The following is a 17,222-nucleotide window of genomic DNA, read 5'->3' as shown; positions in this document are numbered from 1 at the left end:
AAAGTGTTGGCACTGAGATGTGGCGTCAGCGCCATACTTGAAGCCCCTAACGTTGCGGTCAGCAAGTCGGCTAACATCCGCCATGTGCCGTCTTTCAGTTGCGAGAAGCAGATCATAGAATGCTTGAAACTGTTGCCCCTAACGTTGCGCCACGGCGTGTGCTTCGTTTATACCTCGTGTCTTCTCATTAAACTTTTATCTCGCGAATATGTTATTGCAATCCGCAGCGGGAGCGTTTCTATAAACTTTATTTAAACTTACGTTTTACACCGTGGTTTGTTTCCCTTATGAACATGCTTGTATGCTTAACTCGCTCCGTTCTCAATTGTTTAATTAATTTTTTGCTCTTCGCTGTTTGCGGCTGTTCCTCCATTTCCCCCTACTTCGTTCTTTTATCTCGCGAATATGTTATTGCAATCCTTAACGGGAGCGTTTCAATAAACTGATTGAAAATAGTTTTGCATTTACCTTTTTAGTAAAAGGCGAGCTTTTAAGCCTGAGAAATCACCCCGTAAATGCACACGTTTAATTGGACATGTGTTAATATGTATGGTTACACAGTATTAAAAGACAGTGAACAACGTCAGTTACCTTTGTTCCCGCGTTTGATAAAAGGTCAGCTTTTAAGCCTGAGAAATCACCCCGTAAATGCACACGTTTAATTGCACATGTGTTAATATGTATGCTTACACAGTATTTAAAGACAGTCAAAAATTAACGTCATTTACCTTCGTTCCCGCGTGCAACTCGTGCTGTAAATCTCTTCCTTGTTTTTAGTTCACGTGATTACGTAGGAGGCGTGATGACGCGATACGTGACTCCGCCTCCTCCATTACAGTGTATGGACAAAAAATATGTTCCAGTTATGACCATTACGCTTTGAATTTCGAAATGAAACCTGCCTAACTTTTGTAAGTAAGCTGTAAGGAATGAGCCTGCCAAATTTCAGCCTTCCACCTACACGGGAAGTTGGAGAATTAGTGATGAGTGAGTCAGTCAGTGAGTGAGTCAGTCAGTGAGGGCTTTGCCTTTTATTATTATAGATACATTACCGTGGCTGTCCATTTGTCTGTCCAGGATTTTAAATCACCTGTAGCTCGCAAACCGTTTGACATATTGACCTGAAATTTGGTACACATATACTAGGTGACATCCCCTATCCGCTTTCGGGGTGATGATTGACCTTCAAGGTTATTCCTCTTTTTATTGTTATTTGTATTTTATTGTAGAATTAACTCATGGTGCAGCGAGCAGGACAGCCATGTGGCGCATGCGTACGTGTGTTGTTCTCATCCCTACCACCTTCACCATCACTTCCCCTAACTCTTCATATCTTAAATCATTCTGTAGGCAGATTGAAGACTTAAGTGCCAGCTTTCGGGGTGATGATTGACCTCCAAGGTTATTCCTCTTTTTATTTATTGTAGAATCAACTCTCGGCAGCAGCCAGCATTGCAGACATGCAGTGTATGCATACGGGCACCATTCTCATTCCCTACCATCTTCGCCATCACTTCCCATGCCACTTCATATCTTAAATTATTCTTGAGGCAGATTGAAGACTTAAGTGCCAGCTTAAGTGAAAAATTAAGGAAAATGTACTAAGTAATTGCAACACAAAAACTGACTTAATCAGTTGTAATGCGAAAAGATGCCAACAAAAGAAGAGATAAAGCGGGCTGCTAGGGTGGAGAAAAGAAGAGCGGCTCAGGAAGCAGCAAGCGCATCAACCTCTGAGCAAACAAATGCTAAACATACAGAGACAGAGTATGAAAACTATGAATGCTCAAGTCAAATGTATTCACTGCACAATTGCAGTGCGCTGTTACTGCTTTATTTATATACTTATTGTTCATATTGAAGCTGCTATAAGAAGTATTCAGGGAGGGGCAGTTGGAGGTGTTTGGGGCCGAAGAAGATTCCACTTAGGACCCCAGTTTAGTCAGGGGCAGCACTGAACACAGCCAATTGATAGTAGAAGTGCTAATTAACCCGACATGTAAGTCTTTGGAGTGTGGGAGACTATCTGGAGAAAAAATTGACTCAAAACCATGGAAGAGGCGCAAACTCTACACAGACAGTAACCTGGTCAGGGATTCCAACCCCAAGAAACTGGGTGCCTAAGTTAGCAGCACTATACACCACTGTACTGCCTTGTGGTAATTAATTATTTTGTGAAATCAAAAAAAAAATTTTTTATTTAGATTGAACACTGCTAGATTAAAGGACTTGCTCTTGCTCAACCATAGAAACAGCAGTGCTGATTTCAAAACTTTAGGGCTAGTTCACAGTTTTTTGCTTTCATTTAAATATGTTGCATTTAAAAAAAAACCCAGTTATTTTTAGTTTTTGTTTATGAAGAAATATTTCAGATAAAATAAATCAAATAAACTGCGGTGGGTTGGCACCCTGCCCGGGATTGGTTCCTGCCTTGTGCCCTGTGTTGGCTGGGATTGGCTCCAGCAGACCCCCGTGACCCTGTGTTCGAATTCAGCGGGTTGGAAAATGGATGGATGGATAAACAAATAAATATGCAAGTAAGTAAATGTATAGTGAAATGTGACAAATCACTAAAAACACGACTATATGTGACCATAAATAATTTAATGTATAATGAAATATATTTTTTCCTTGCTTATTTTGTTAACACTTTAGGTTAGGCATCCTTTATAAGAAGGTATTAGTAGTTTGCTTGTCATAGAACATTTTATAAGCCTTTATTAGGTGTGTTCAAGTATAATGCAAAAAACATCTACTGCAATAGCCATGTTTGTCTGTCTGTCTGCATGAACCAACTCGGCTGGGCTGTTTTTATTGAAATTGACACTTATTTTTCACAGAAATTTGTTGAGATGGGGCCATTTTCGTTGAGCTATGTTAACCAGATTGCACTCTACAAGGTATTAAAATTGAAAACCATTGGAGAATTCATAAACTCATTTATCTTAAACAGGCAAACATTTTGTGCAGCCTTGAGTACCATGTTTTTATTTTATAATTGCTGGTAGATTATGCATAAATCCTGGGCCATCAAGTGCTACATTTATTGTCAGACACAACACGCCAAATGCAGTCTCTTGAGAAGATCTTTAATTAAATTAATTGTTTTGTACCGTAATTTCACATAAGTTTTTCTTGCACTCGTGTCCACCATGGATACGTACGGTCACCCTATGCTTACTCTGGAAATCGTGTGGTCTGTAGACTTGTGTAAAGTTGCGACAGCGAGTGTCCCCTCTACCAATGATCTCCCAGTCAAAAAAAGAGTACTCACTGTTTTCTGAAAGTTAAAAATAACAGTTTTTATTTCAAGGCGGTGTTGTGTGCAGTGTTACTGAAATAAATCAATGGAGAAAAAAAATGTAATAAGTACAGAAATAAATAAGCAACAAAAGCATATTTCATGTCATTTATATATATAAAATCCCTATGTGCGTCCAGGTGTCCGTGTGTGGGTGTCTTCTGATGAAGTGCGCATGCGCGGGGCATGGTGCGACTCATGATATTACTGTCAGAGAAAGTTAGAGGCATTTTACGGAAATACAAACCAGTATTACTGCGAGAGGAAATTAAAGGTACACAATACAGTGACGCATATTACAGCCACATACAAGCCAGTATTACTGTCAGAGGAGATTAAAGGAATATTACCGACGCACACGCCTGTATTACCGCCAGAGAAAATTAAAGGTATATTACGGACGTACAAGCCAGCGGACGTACAAGACGGTATCCTTCAATAAGGGCGCACACAAAAAGGCGAGCCTCAAAAGGGCGAACTCAATTGGGCGCAGCGAATAAAGGCGCGCTCAATTGAGGTCACCTTTTTGAAGCTCGTCTTTTTGTGCGCGCCTTTATTGAATACAGCCGTACAAGACAGTATCACTGTCACAGAAAATTAAAGACACACAATACACGGCGGCAGCCCACGAAGAACGGTCAGCTCAGCAAGTAAACATCAACAAAAGAAAGGCTGAAAGAAAGAAAAATACGACCAACAAAAAGAATGAGGTCAAAGTCCCTTGCCATTTAATATAGACTGTTCCTACTAATGTTTATGCACTACTGTTCTAGCGCCCGTTATTATAACGGGCTAAATGACTAGTATTGAATAATTTATGATTTGCAAAATTGTGTTTTTATTTATATATTATCACATTTCACAATATATGTATTTATTTAATGTCCAAGATTGTCCTCCATAGGCGTTAAGGATGTTAAGTAAGTGTATAATATTTCATTGCATATCTCACTCTGTTAACACATTAACATGTACAGTATCCATGAGTACACTAAGTGATTTAATCACTGGTAATGGCCTTCCTACACCCTCCCTCTATTGTTATGCGACTGATTACTGGTAACAAACAGATCGGATGATGACAAATAAAAGTACTAACTGCATATCCAATCCCATACCGGATGCTATCAGTTAAACGAGCTGCTACAAAGTTTCTCTGTTGATGTACCTAAATTGATTGACCTATTTACATCGGCCTCCTGTGCTGTTACCAAGGCAACAGTCCACATAAAGATTAAGACATTTTCAGTGAGCATGCTTCTAATCACACTTTCCTCCTCCCCTGGTGTGACCAGTGACCCTTATAACCAAGAGGGCCCACATGTGATTATAGACATACTTTCTCTCACTTCCACTTTGTGTACATTATAGGATGGGCAATCCTCTTTGTTCATCCCGTTGGTTGTTTTCAGTGCACTCCGCTCCACACTACATTAATGAGACAATCACTTATAGGCTCTCAAAATGACATCCCCGCCTCTGAGGATTTTGAACATTTACCAATCATTTCCCCACAGGATGCCTTTCACCAGCCAGCACCGCATCTCACTCATTTCCTTGCCTCATTTCAGGTAGGTGTGTATGTTGCTTCATTAAAAAAAATGACAGCTACAGTCAAGTTGACATATTAAATGTATGGCTTGATGATATAAAAAGGACAAATAACAGCTGTAAAATGAAACCTTAACTGACAAGCGAAAAATGATGTGGTAGTAGTGTAGTTTTAGATGTAATGCACAACAGAAAACTAAAGGAACGGTACAGACCAAAAAGGAAATGAGGCAAATCATTTGAAGGCCTGTTTTCCACTTATGTACCTGCTAGGTCATCATTAGAGGGTGTTGTGAAATAATGGTTTCTAATAATTTGAAGTACAAAGACAGTCTGTTCAGACATAAATTAGTCTGGATATACCTATAAACATGATATGTTTGCTTAACATTGAAAAAGGGTTAATCTTTATATAATGTTTATAAAATGCTTGAGAAATGTCAGATTATAAGAAGGGTCACTTTTAAGCCTTCCTCAAATCCAGAATAATGCCAAGTAAGCCAAAACACTAATTAATATATCTCTCTATTATAAAAAAAAATCTTGGAAGGTTGGAAGGAGACGAGACGTGATTTTCTCAGAGAGACACTTTCACGTCCCGCGAGATGAGTCTTTGTGCCAAGAGATTTAACCACACACGGGACCGGAAATAAAACAAAGAGTACATGACAAAGTACAACGTCGTAAAGAATTCAAAAACACATGCAGAGCAGGTTAGAGATAAAGGAAGTACGAAAATTCGAAAGTCTCAAAACAAGGATAGTAAAGATTGCATTAGTGCAAACAAACGGAAATTATTACTAGGTGAAATAATGGAACAGCGAAAAGAGATTGATTATACTGTTCGGATTTAAACTTTAAGTTGGAGACTTGTAGATCATCTAAGTAGTGCTTCTTCCCAATGAAGAAGCGTATCCGTGAGAATTCAAAGATTTGTCAGACACATTTCTTGTAGAGAGAAAGAAACAATATTCATACACAGGGAGTTATACATTGCGTTTTCACGAGGTAATTCCAAACACGGAATCAAAATTCAATGCGATATTGATGAATAGGTAAAAGTGAAAAGAGACTGAATATATGGACATAGGTGAAATGACAGAAGTGAGCCGCGTGAGATGCTGATCACACGGCACGGCAGCAATCCAGCAGCTGATCGAGCAAAGAGGAGGTAAAAAAAAAACTGTATTTGTTTCCCATTGTATCACCATTTAGGAAGGGGTTTCGGAGGAGCGACTGTGTCTCCTTAGGGTGTGGTCAGCCCCCTCTTCACAACGCGAGCAGCAGAGACACGAAGTGGCTGGTGTGTAGCGCAGGCCAGTGTGGGGGTAGCGAAGAGAGCAGGGGGAGCCCCCTAGTAATTTATTATGTAACAACAGGAGGGTACACACAAGGAAACATCAGTGTACAAAGTAATAGAATAAAGGCCACAATGACCTGAGGGCACCCTGGGCCTTCCTATTACAGGCCTGATGTTGCTGCCTATCTGAGGGGTGGGATGTCCATTAGCCAACATCTTTTTAGTGGGCTCAGGAAACAAACATGCCCTTTCATTTCTGTCTCTCCTTCTATCTCTCTTTCTCTAGCCAGATCAACACTTTTAAGAACCAGTAAAGGATCACTTCTGGGTAAACTACCTCTAGGATTAAGAATACCCTGCAGAACCTCTGGAGCTGCCATCTCAGAGTGCCCTCTACTGGCCCTGGTTGCACCAACTGCCCTGTTAACCCTTTGCTGTGAACTCATGCATGTGTATAATTTTCCTGACTTCAGCAATTTTTTCTCACATGATTCTTTGGCCTTTTTCAAACCCCTGAACATAATGATTTCAGTTTTTTTTTTTATCTTTTTATTAAGGATTAGCATTATGGAACATATTGAACTTGAGTGAATCAGGAGCATCCCAATACCACTTTTGAGATAAAAACAGCAGCACCGTCACTGGAGGTTAATGCAGTTGCTAATGGACTCAACTGATGACCCAATGCATCTGACATCTTTACTGCTTCAATCCCAGAGGGACTGCCTCTTCTGCCCTGTGGGACATTTAAAAAATGGGTATTCCCTGAAGACAGCATTTAGACTGAATCCAACATCAAAGAATATGGAGCTCCGCTATGACAAAACGTATCACTTAGCAAGAGAGAGGGCAGGGAAGGATGCACAAAGTCCTCAATAATCGCTGGAACTTTTCTTTTTACCAAATTAGTTTTTTCCGTTAAACGAGGTGCCAATTGGCCCCCAACCCTTTATTTTCTCCATCCTCTTTATTCAATTTACACATGTTCTAAACTAATTATTGTTTATTTTTATTTTATTGTGACACCGTTTTGTTTTGTTACAGGTGCTGCCGTTTTGTGCAAGGACACAACTATAAATTGCTAGGTAATGACATCCAGAAGTTGTATTTAGTGACATCATTGCAGCAACAATATTTAAGATGTCTGCTACTTAAATAGCACTACTTCTAGTGCTATTTAAAGTTTTACAGGTTTCTAATTTTTTGGCTATGAACTTATGACTGTTTTCTGACTTTGACTTTTGCCCATGTTTTGGGCTTAGATATATGATAACAGACTTGATGCTATTTTGGAAGAATTAAATGGATAGGACTGGTGAACGTTGTTGGGCTGAATGGCCTGTTCTTATCTAGATTGTTCAAATGTTCTAGTTTTAATTTTTGCCCCATCATCAGCTGTTTTTCAGGATGGTAGCTATCCCTCCAATATAGGTGCATTTACAAAATAAAATTTTGCTCAAGTGTGAAGAGGAGCTTTATGACTTTGGTTATAGATTTATATTAACTAGTAAGTATAAGGTTTAAAAGTAGTTTTTTAAGATACTTACCAGACTCAAAGGGTTTTACCGGAGTCTGGGGGTGCAGTGGAAGCATCTAAGGTGCTGGATAGGGGCGGGGTGCACGTGCCTGTTCTTGGGTATACATGTATACAGTGCATCCGGAAAGTATTCACAGCGCATCGCTTTTTCCACATGTCGTTATGTTACAGCCTTATTCCAAAATGGATTAAATTCATTTTTTTCCTCAGAATTCTACACACAACACCCCATAATGACAACGTGAAAAAAGTTTACTTGAGGTTTTTGCAAATTTATTAAAAATAAAAAAACTGAGAAATCCCATGTACATAAGTATTCATAGCCTTTGCTCAATACTTTGTCGATGCACCTTTGGCAGCAATTACAGCCTCAAGTCTTTTTGAATATAATGCCACAAGCTTGGCACACCTCTCCTTGGCCAGTTTCACCCATTCCTCTTTGCAGCACCTCTCAAGCTCCATCAGGTTGGATGGGAAGCGTCGGTGCACAGCCATTTTAAGATCTCTCCAGAGATGTTCAATCAGATTCAAGTCTGGGATCTGGCTGGGCCACTTAAGGACATTCACAGAGTTATCCTGAAGCCACTCCTTTGATATCTTGGCTGTGTGCTTAGGGTCGTTGTCCTGCTGAAAGATGAACCGTTGCCTCAGTCTGAGGTCAAGAGCGCTGTGGAGCAGGTTTTCATCCAGGATGTCTCTGTACATTGCTGCAGTCATCTTTCCCTTTAGCCTGACTAGTCTCCCAGTTCCTGCCGCTGAAAAACATCCCCACAGCATGATGCTGCCACCACCATGCTTCATTGTAGGGATGGTATTGGCCTGGTGATGAGCGGTGCCTGGTTTCCTCCAAAAGTGACGCCTGGCATTCACACCAAAGAGTTCAATCTTTGTCTCATCAGACCAGAGAATTTTCTTTCTCATGGTCTGAGAGTCCTTCAGGTGCCTTTTGGCAAACTCCAGGTGGGCTGCCATGTGCCTTTTACTAAGGACTGGCTTCCGTCTGGCCACTCTACCATACAGGCCTGATTGGTGGATTGCTGCAGAGATGGTTGTCCTTCTGGAAGGTTCTCCTCTCTCCACAGAGGACCTCTGGAGCTCTGACAGAGTGACCATCAAGTTCTTGGTCACCTCCCTGACTAAGGCCCTTCTCCCCCGATCGCTCAGTTGAGAGAGTCCTGGTGGTTTTGAACTTCTTCCACTTACGGGTGATGGAGGCCACTGTGCTCATTGGGATCTTCAAAGCAGCAGAAATTTTTCTGTAACCTTCCCCAGATTTGTGCCTCGAGACAATCCTGTCTCGGAGGTCTACAGACAATTCCTTTGACTTCATGCTTGGTTTGTGCTCTGACATGAACTGTCAACTGTGGGACCTTATATAGACAGGTGTGTGCCTTTCCAAATCATGTCCAATCCATTGAATTTACCACAGGTGGACTCCAATTAAGCTGCAGAAACATCTCAAGGATGATCGGGGGAAACAGGATGCACCTGAGCTCAATTTCGAGCTTCATGGCAAAGGCTGTGAATACTTACGTACATGTGCTTTCTCAATTTTTTTATTTTTAATAAATTTGCAAAAACCTCAAGTAAACTTTTTTCATGTTGTCATTATGGGGTGTTGTGTGTAGAATTCTGAGGAAAAAAATGAATTTAATCCATTTTGGAATAAGGCTGTAACATAACAAAATGTGGAAAAAGTGATGCGCTGTGAATACTTTCCGGATGCACTGTATGTGTCTTCAGGTAGTAGCATTATGGAGAAAGTACAAGTGCACAACAATTATGCAGAAGTTTTTCAATGCAAGGGTACTGGCAGTTGATTGGCATGAAGCAAGCAATGAGGGCGGTGCAGAATGGCTCTGTGATGAAGGCTAACAAGGGGACATGGGTGCACATGTACGGAGACCACTCAACATTTGAAATGCGGCACATGCACATGACTCATACCCATTGCTGCAGACTCCAGAATGTGGAGGAGCTGGATGTTTGGGGTGGTGCTGGATGTTGGTGTCAGGTGCTCATTTACTGTATTACACATAAACTATGCTAACATTGTTTTTGCACATTTACTATAATAAATCTAACCTATAAAAACTACCATGTTACTGTCTAGCCACTATAGGAAACGATGACTAAAGCATCAACTGACAGCTGTTTATAATTAGAAAGATATTCATGGAGTTATTAGGAATTTTTTAAACCACTACTGTAATTATATTGACTTATAAAGCTGTTGTAATTTTGCTCTGGAAAATAGGCTACCATTGTTTATCATGAGAAATATTACTTGTTGTGATCTGTCTGTGTGGGGAGTGTCAACATAATGTGTGTTTTCTTTATCAAATCAAGTAACAGTGTTAAATTCTGGAAAGGTGCTACAAATAATCAAGTGTACAGAATGCTTCATCTTACACCACTGGCCATTATGCTAACAAAGTGACAAAACCTAATGATCTTTATCCTGTTGAAATCAATTTAAAAATCACTTCATCCCATATGCTTTACTCTGAACAGCTGCAAACATTTAACTTGCCTGATGTCAGCTATGTATAATACAGTAAATTATTTTTAACTATCTTTAAGTATACATACAGCATGCTTGACCAAAGTTTTTTACTTAATTAAGATGAATTTGTATATATGTCAACCATCCTATTCATCTGTGACTATAGTGATACAATTGCAATTATGATTTTTCAAGTATATGCTTTATATTTTCGCTAACATATTAAAATCACCCTTACACTCAGAGATTTTCACACCTCACAGCAGAAAAGACCGTCCATTTATTATAAGATAAAGTAATAAATATTGGGTGATGGGTGAACTCGTTATTGAGGAATATTTGGAAAAAGTTGGGAAGAGGACAAAAAGAATGTTGAACAAGACTGACAGAATCAGCGTTCATTTGGTATCTGATCAGTCTGAACCATTGTTCACTGCTTATTTTAAATTTTAAGCTCAATTTAAAAGGAAATATTTTAAAATTTTCTCCATCCATCCATTCATCCATCCATTATCCAAACCGCTATATCCTAACTATAGGGTCACAGGGGGTCTGCTAGTTATTGAATTTTAAAAAACATGTTTCTCTCAGGGCAGCATGGTGGCACAGTGGTAGCGCTGCTGCCTCGCAGTAAGGAGACCTGGGTTTGCTTTCCAGGTCCTCCCTGCATGGAGTTTGCATGTTCTCCCTGTGTCTGTGTGGGTTTTATCCCACAGTCCAAAGACATGCAGGTTACGTGCATTGGTGATCCTAAATTGTCCTCGGTGTGTGTGTCCTGTGGTGGGCTGGTGCCCTGCCTAGGGTTTGTTCCTGCCTTCTGGCCTGTGTTGGCTGGGATTGGCTTCAGCAGACCCCCGTGACCCTGTGTTAGGATATAGCGGGTTGGACAATGGATGGATGTTTCTCTCACTATTGATCACATGTTTTGGATGGAATGCACTGTTTTTATTATTACAAATATTTATTTATTGACTTTAACTTTGCACAGTAAATTGATTTTTTGTATTTGCATTTCTGGAGTCTGCCTCTGTCTTCTGTATCACTGGTCATTGGTCCAGTTACTTGATGTTAGTGTCTATATTTTCTGGGACACTCCTCTTCTTCCAACTCCCCTTGGGATTTATGATACTACTTTAGCCTGGTTCAGGTTCTTCCTTATTGACAAGACACATTTCATCTCTGTTGGAAAGCCTAAGTCTCACACTGATCTGATTCTCAAGGCGCTCCACAAGGCTTTGCTTTTTAATGTCTTTTTTTATGTTTACCATCTACTCCTGGGTTCTATTATCCATCATTATGAGTTGCAATTTCATTTTTCCTCACATGACACCCAAATATATCTAAGCACCCATTTCACTGGTCCCCTTTCACCTTCTTGTCTGATGAACTGCCTCCAGGATATTAAGCACTGGATGACATCTATTTTTCTTAAGTTAAATAAAGATAAAACAGATATCATGTTGATAAGTTGCAAGTCTGCTCTTTCAAAGGTCAGTGATTTTTCTGTCAATTTAGATAGTATTGTAGTTAGTCTTTGTGCTACAGTTACCAATCTTGGTATTATTTTTGATTGCACATTCTGTCTGTTTCAAGACACAACTTATTTCTTTAACTTAAGCAATGTTATATCACCTACACAGCATTGCTAGTCTCTGCTCTTCACTCACTTTGCATGAAGCAGAAATCCTAATTTAATAAAACTATTACCTTACGTCTGGACTACTATAATTCATTATATAATGGTCTCTCTGTCAAATCTCTCAATAAACTTCAGTATATTATAAACTCAGCCATCAGGCTACTACTCCCAGGAAATTCACACATATCCCTTGTTCTTTTCCAATAACACTGGCTTACTGCACTTGTTTGTGTTCAATTTAAACTCTGCTCTATTACAATCTACGCATTTAATGGTCTTGCTCCTTCTTATTTTTTCTGCTCTTCTTCAACCTTGTACATCACCTTGTTCCCTCAGCGTCATCTGACAATTGTCTTCTCTCTGTTCCCCACACAAAATAGTCCAGAGTTGGAGCCCAGTCATTTAGCATGGCTGCTCCCAAGCTTTGGAACACTCTTTATCAATCTCTACACAACTTCACAATACAATCCTGTTTCAGGTTGTGGGAGCTGGAGTTTGGTACAGCCCTGTTGGGTTCCATGGGCACCACCAGGGGGTACTGCAGCTTCTGCTGAGCCCTTAATTGCAGCACTTCCACCACACCCAAACTAGGTGAACGAGCACCTGGAGCACTTCCAAGTGCCTTATAAAAGAAGCCAGCAGCCACTACTTGGCGAGCCAGAGTCAGGTGGGACAGGAGAGGAGAGGAGAGGAGAGGAGAGGAGAGGAGAGGAGAGGAGAGGAGAGGAGAGGAGAGGAGAGGAGAGGAGAGGGGTTTGTGCTGGAACTGAGTTGTACACATGGGAAACGGGGGAAGGCGTTTCCCACAGGGGAAAAAAGTAAAGATAAAAATGCATGCCCAGAACTTCTGTAACACGCCTGTCTGTGTTGGGTTGGGGAAGCGCTCCGCCCCGTGGTGTTCCACAAGGTCAAATCTTAAAACACATCTCTTCACCCAATATTACCATCCCTTTATTAAAACCTAACAGTTTAATTAATTTTTTTTGCCTGTAAATTTCATGTTATTTATACTCTGTATTGTGTCATTTGGAATACTTTGGCTTTCTGTGTTATCTATTTTTTAATTTATTTCTGTAATAGCCCTTGTGTTTGAGATAAGGAACTATATAGATAGATAGATACTTTATTAATCCCAAGGGGAAATTCACATTCTCCAGCAGCAGCATACTGATTAAAAAAAAAAAAAAATTAAAGATTGATAATAATGCAGGTAAAAACAGACAATAACTTTTTATAATGTTAACGTTTACCGCCCCCCAACCCGGGTGGAATTGAAGAGTCGCATAGTTTGGGGGAGGAACGATCTTCTCAGTCTGTCAGTGGAGCAGGACAGTGACAGCAGTCTGTCGCTGAAGCTGCTCTTCTGTCTGGAGATGAGTAAGTAAGGAGAAGTTTTAAACAAATATGAATTCGAAGTCACACTGTGTGTGTGTCCCACTCCATCAAAAGGACTGCTGTTAAGAGAGCGGATAATGCCAGTATAGCAAGGACAAGACTGCACAGCATCCACTTTCTGACTGCACATCTAAATGAGTAACTAATGGAAGTTAACATCACTGACTATTTGGAAATTCAAACATGCCATGCCAGAATATAGCTGCAGCATTTTAGCACATACAGTGGCAAGGAAACGTTTGGGCACCCCTGCTTAAAATGTCTGTTAATGTGAATAGTTAAGTGAGTAGAAGATAAACTGATCACCAAAAGGCATAAAGTTAAAGATAACACATTTAATATTTTAAGCAAGGTAGCATGTTTATTGCCATCACTCCAAAAAAATGAAAAGGGCCTGAAGAAATGGTTTGGGCACCCGACATGGTCAGTACTTAATAACACCACTTTTGGCAAGTATCACAGCTTGTAAACGCTTTTTGCAGCCAGCTAAGAATCTTTCAGTTCTTACTTGGGGTATTTTCCCCTCATTCGTCCTTGCATGCACTACCCTTTTGAGATCTATCCGCACATTTTCAATAACATTTAGGTTGAGGTACTGTAAGGGCAATGGCAAAACTGTCGGCTTGCGCCACTTGAGGCATTCCATTGTAGATTTTGAGGTGTTCTCTGGTTCATTACCTTGTTTTTGGACCTATCCTCTTTTTAACTTCAACTTTTTATCAGATGGTATGACGTTTGCTTCCAGAATTTGCTGGTATTTATTTGAATCCATTCATCCCCTCTACCAAGGACATGTTCCCTGTGCCACTGGCTGCAGGACAAGCCCAAAGCATGACTGATCCATCCTCACACTCAATAGTTGGAGAGGTGTTCTTTTCCTGGAATTCAGCACCCTTTTTTTCCCCAAACATACCTTTGCACATTGTGGCCATAAAGTTCTATTTTGTCATCATCAGTCCAATGGACTTGTTTCCAAAATGCATCAGGCTTGTTGAGATGTTTGCACAGCTGGTCTTTTACAGCCAAATGGGGGTTTGTTGGGTTATTTGCCTTGCTAGCTATCCAATGAGCAGTTCTTTCAAAAAGTTTTCTTAGTCTTCCGAACCTCAAATTGATACTCACAGTGCCCGTTACCTGTCATTTCTTAATAACATTATGAACTGAGGAAACAGCTGCCTGAAAACGTTTTACAATCTTCTTGTAGCCTTCTCCTGCTTTGTCAGCATCAATTATTCAATTTTTCACAATGCTAGGCATCTGAGGAGTTTATATAGCTTTGCAATTTGCATCACCTGAGGTCTCCTAATGATGATGGTGAACAAGCCATAGCCCTAATGAGCTAATCTTGTGCATGCTGCTACTTTCCTTTTTTCACTGTACAATTGTACAAAGCAAAAACAAAACACTAATCTTGTATAAAATGCTGAGAAGAATTTCACCAGGCAGGCAGTGTAGCACAGTGGTTAAGGATTCGGACCTCAAACCATTAGGTTGTGGGTTCAAATCCCACCGCAGTTTGTGTGACTCTGAGCAAGTCACTTCACCTGCCCGTGCTCCAAATGGAAAAGGAAATGTAACCAATTGTATCACAAATGTTGTAAATCACTTTTATTTGGCCAGTGCTTTTATTCAATGTAATAGAAATGTGCCATCTTTAACTTTATGCTGTTTGGTGATCAGTTCATCTTCTGCACACTTAACTATTCATACTAACGGACATTAAAAGCAATGGTGCCACTGTAGTATATACATATATTGCAAAGCCTATCTTGCAAAGCCTAAACTCTTTTTGCTGTTGTTTTGTTGATGCAGAAGTCAAAAAGACAAATATATCATAGCAGAGTACTGCTCAATTGCATGGAGCCAAGTAGTTGCGGTGGTCTGTGTGTGTGTTCTCTCCTCTACCACAGCGCTCATTACAATATACAAATTAATCATTAGGCTCCAGTTACCTTGTGCTACTAACGTTTTGAATGGATAACAATTTTAGCTTTTTTATTTTGTCTCTGGGTTAAGTCTTCCATTCAGGTTTTGTTTTTTTATCTTTCTGTGAAACCTTGGTGGTTTAAAGTGCACGGACTAAAGAAATTGAGGGTAGGTGTTTTAGAAGGAAGCCCCATGTGCATAGCCTTTGCAGCAGCAGATTTCGCTGCTGTTCACTACAAAATTTTCAGCAACTTCCCCAGACCTGTTTTCTCATTTGATAGTCACGCCTGACCCCACGAGATTACTGACTAATAACAAATGCCAAATGCCTGTTTATGGACTACAGCTCAACAGTTAACACGTTTGTACCATCAAACTCCTCAACTCTGTACGTAATCTCGTAATTGGACTTTGGATTTACTAACTACTCAACATCAACATTTGATGACTGGCATCAATCACATTTTCAACACTTGCACTCCACTGATTAGTGTGCTAAGCTCTTCTGAACTGACTAAACACAGATCCATTACATCAATAAACAAATTAGATGATGGTACCACCACCATAGGCATGTTCACTAACAATGATGATACAGCTTACACAGAAGATCTATTTTACTTGCTTAATCATTCATGACAGGATAACAACCTCAACCTCAAGTGTATGAGCTGGTCATACACTTCAGAAAACAGAATGCACTCCCATCTCCACTAAAAGGGGTGCTGTGGCGACGGTCACTATTTTTAAATTTCCTGAGGTAACCATCACCAATAAACTGAAGCACACACACAACACATTCTGGTTTTTGTCAAGAAGAGTTACTAATGCTTTTACTTCCTCATACTGTCAAAGAATGCTCAGATTTCCCCGTCTGTTCTGACCATTTTCTGCAGGTGCACACCAGTGTTTATCCCCCTGGCTACATACTGTAACATCCCAGTACAACGTCTATTTGGCTCAAGATCATAGAAGACTGCACAGGGTGACGAAGGTGGCTGTTCAAGATATACACAACACTCACTCACTCACTCTTAGAAAGGCAAACAATGTTTATTAAGCTGATTTTCTTAATCTTCCCTTGTGCCAAACAGTACAGGACGACCGGTACTCACACCATTAGACATAGGGAAAGAGTCTATCCCCAGGTCATAAAATTGTTAGAGAACCCCTAGTCATAATTACAATACTGTACATATTCTTGTATGTATACTGAATAAATACTGTAAATGTTTCATTCTATGTGTGTGTATCTTTTTGTTGGTACTGTATTTCTACCATGTTCCAACCCTCAAGAACGATTAAAGTATTATACAAAAATGGTAGTTTATTCTCTTTAGATGTATTAGATGTAATCTACTTAGCTGGAACAGTTTTTTAGAACTCTGATGCGATTTCCTCTGTGGTCTAGTTCATTTAGGTAGATATGGTGCAGTGCCAAGCAAACTCTGGAATGGTTCTCGTTAGGTATGAATGTGATTTAACTACAGGAAATACTGTGCATTGTGGGAAACATATCTACTGGTAACCTCAGACTAAAAATAAATACACACATACATACAAGTTCATATAGAATACCTTCTAGAACTACCATTCAATCAGATCAATCCCAGCACCTGAATCACCCTTCGAGACACTTTAACTCTCTCCTGATCAAATAGCAGTTGACCACGTAAAAAGAAAAAGAAAAAAAAGGTTTAAATGGATTTGTGATCTGGTAGCTCAAACCACATAGAGAGTTGATGATTTAACACCCTAATCTGCACTACAACAGTGATATGAACGTTTTTTTTTGTTGTTGTTCTTTAGTTCGCATTATACAATTTCTTGTATTAGGAATTTGTTGGTTTTCGCATACCGTTTGGGGTCAGAACACAGGGACAGCCATTGTATTTCGCCCCTGGATCAATTGCAGGTTAAATGCCTGGCTCTGGGCCCAGCAGAGTAAGATCTCTTTTGGTAGTAATAGGGATTCAAACCTGCAACCTTCCGGATACCAGCGCAGATCCTTAGCTTCAGAGCCACCACTCCGCCCTATTTGGTGTTGGGCGTCCTCTAAATGTGGTC

The sequence above is a fragment of the Erpetoichthys calabaricus genome, chromosome 2, assembly GCF_900747795.2.
Source record: "Erpetoichthys calabaricus chromosome 2, fErpCal1.3, whole genome shotgun sequence".
Lineage (NCBI taxonomy): Eukaryota > Metazoa > Chordata > Cladistia > Polypteriformes > Polypteridae > Erpetoichthys > Erpetoichthys calabaricus.
Note: the sequence above shows the minus strand (reverse complement) of the source record.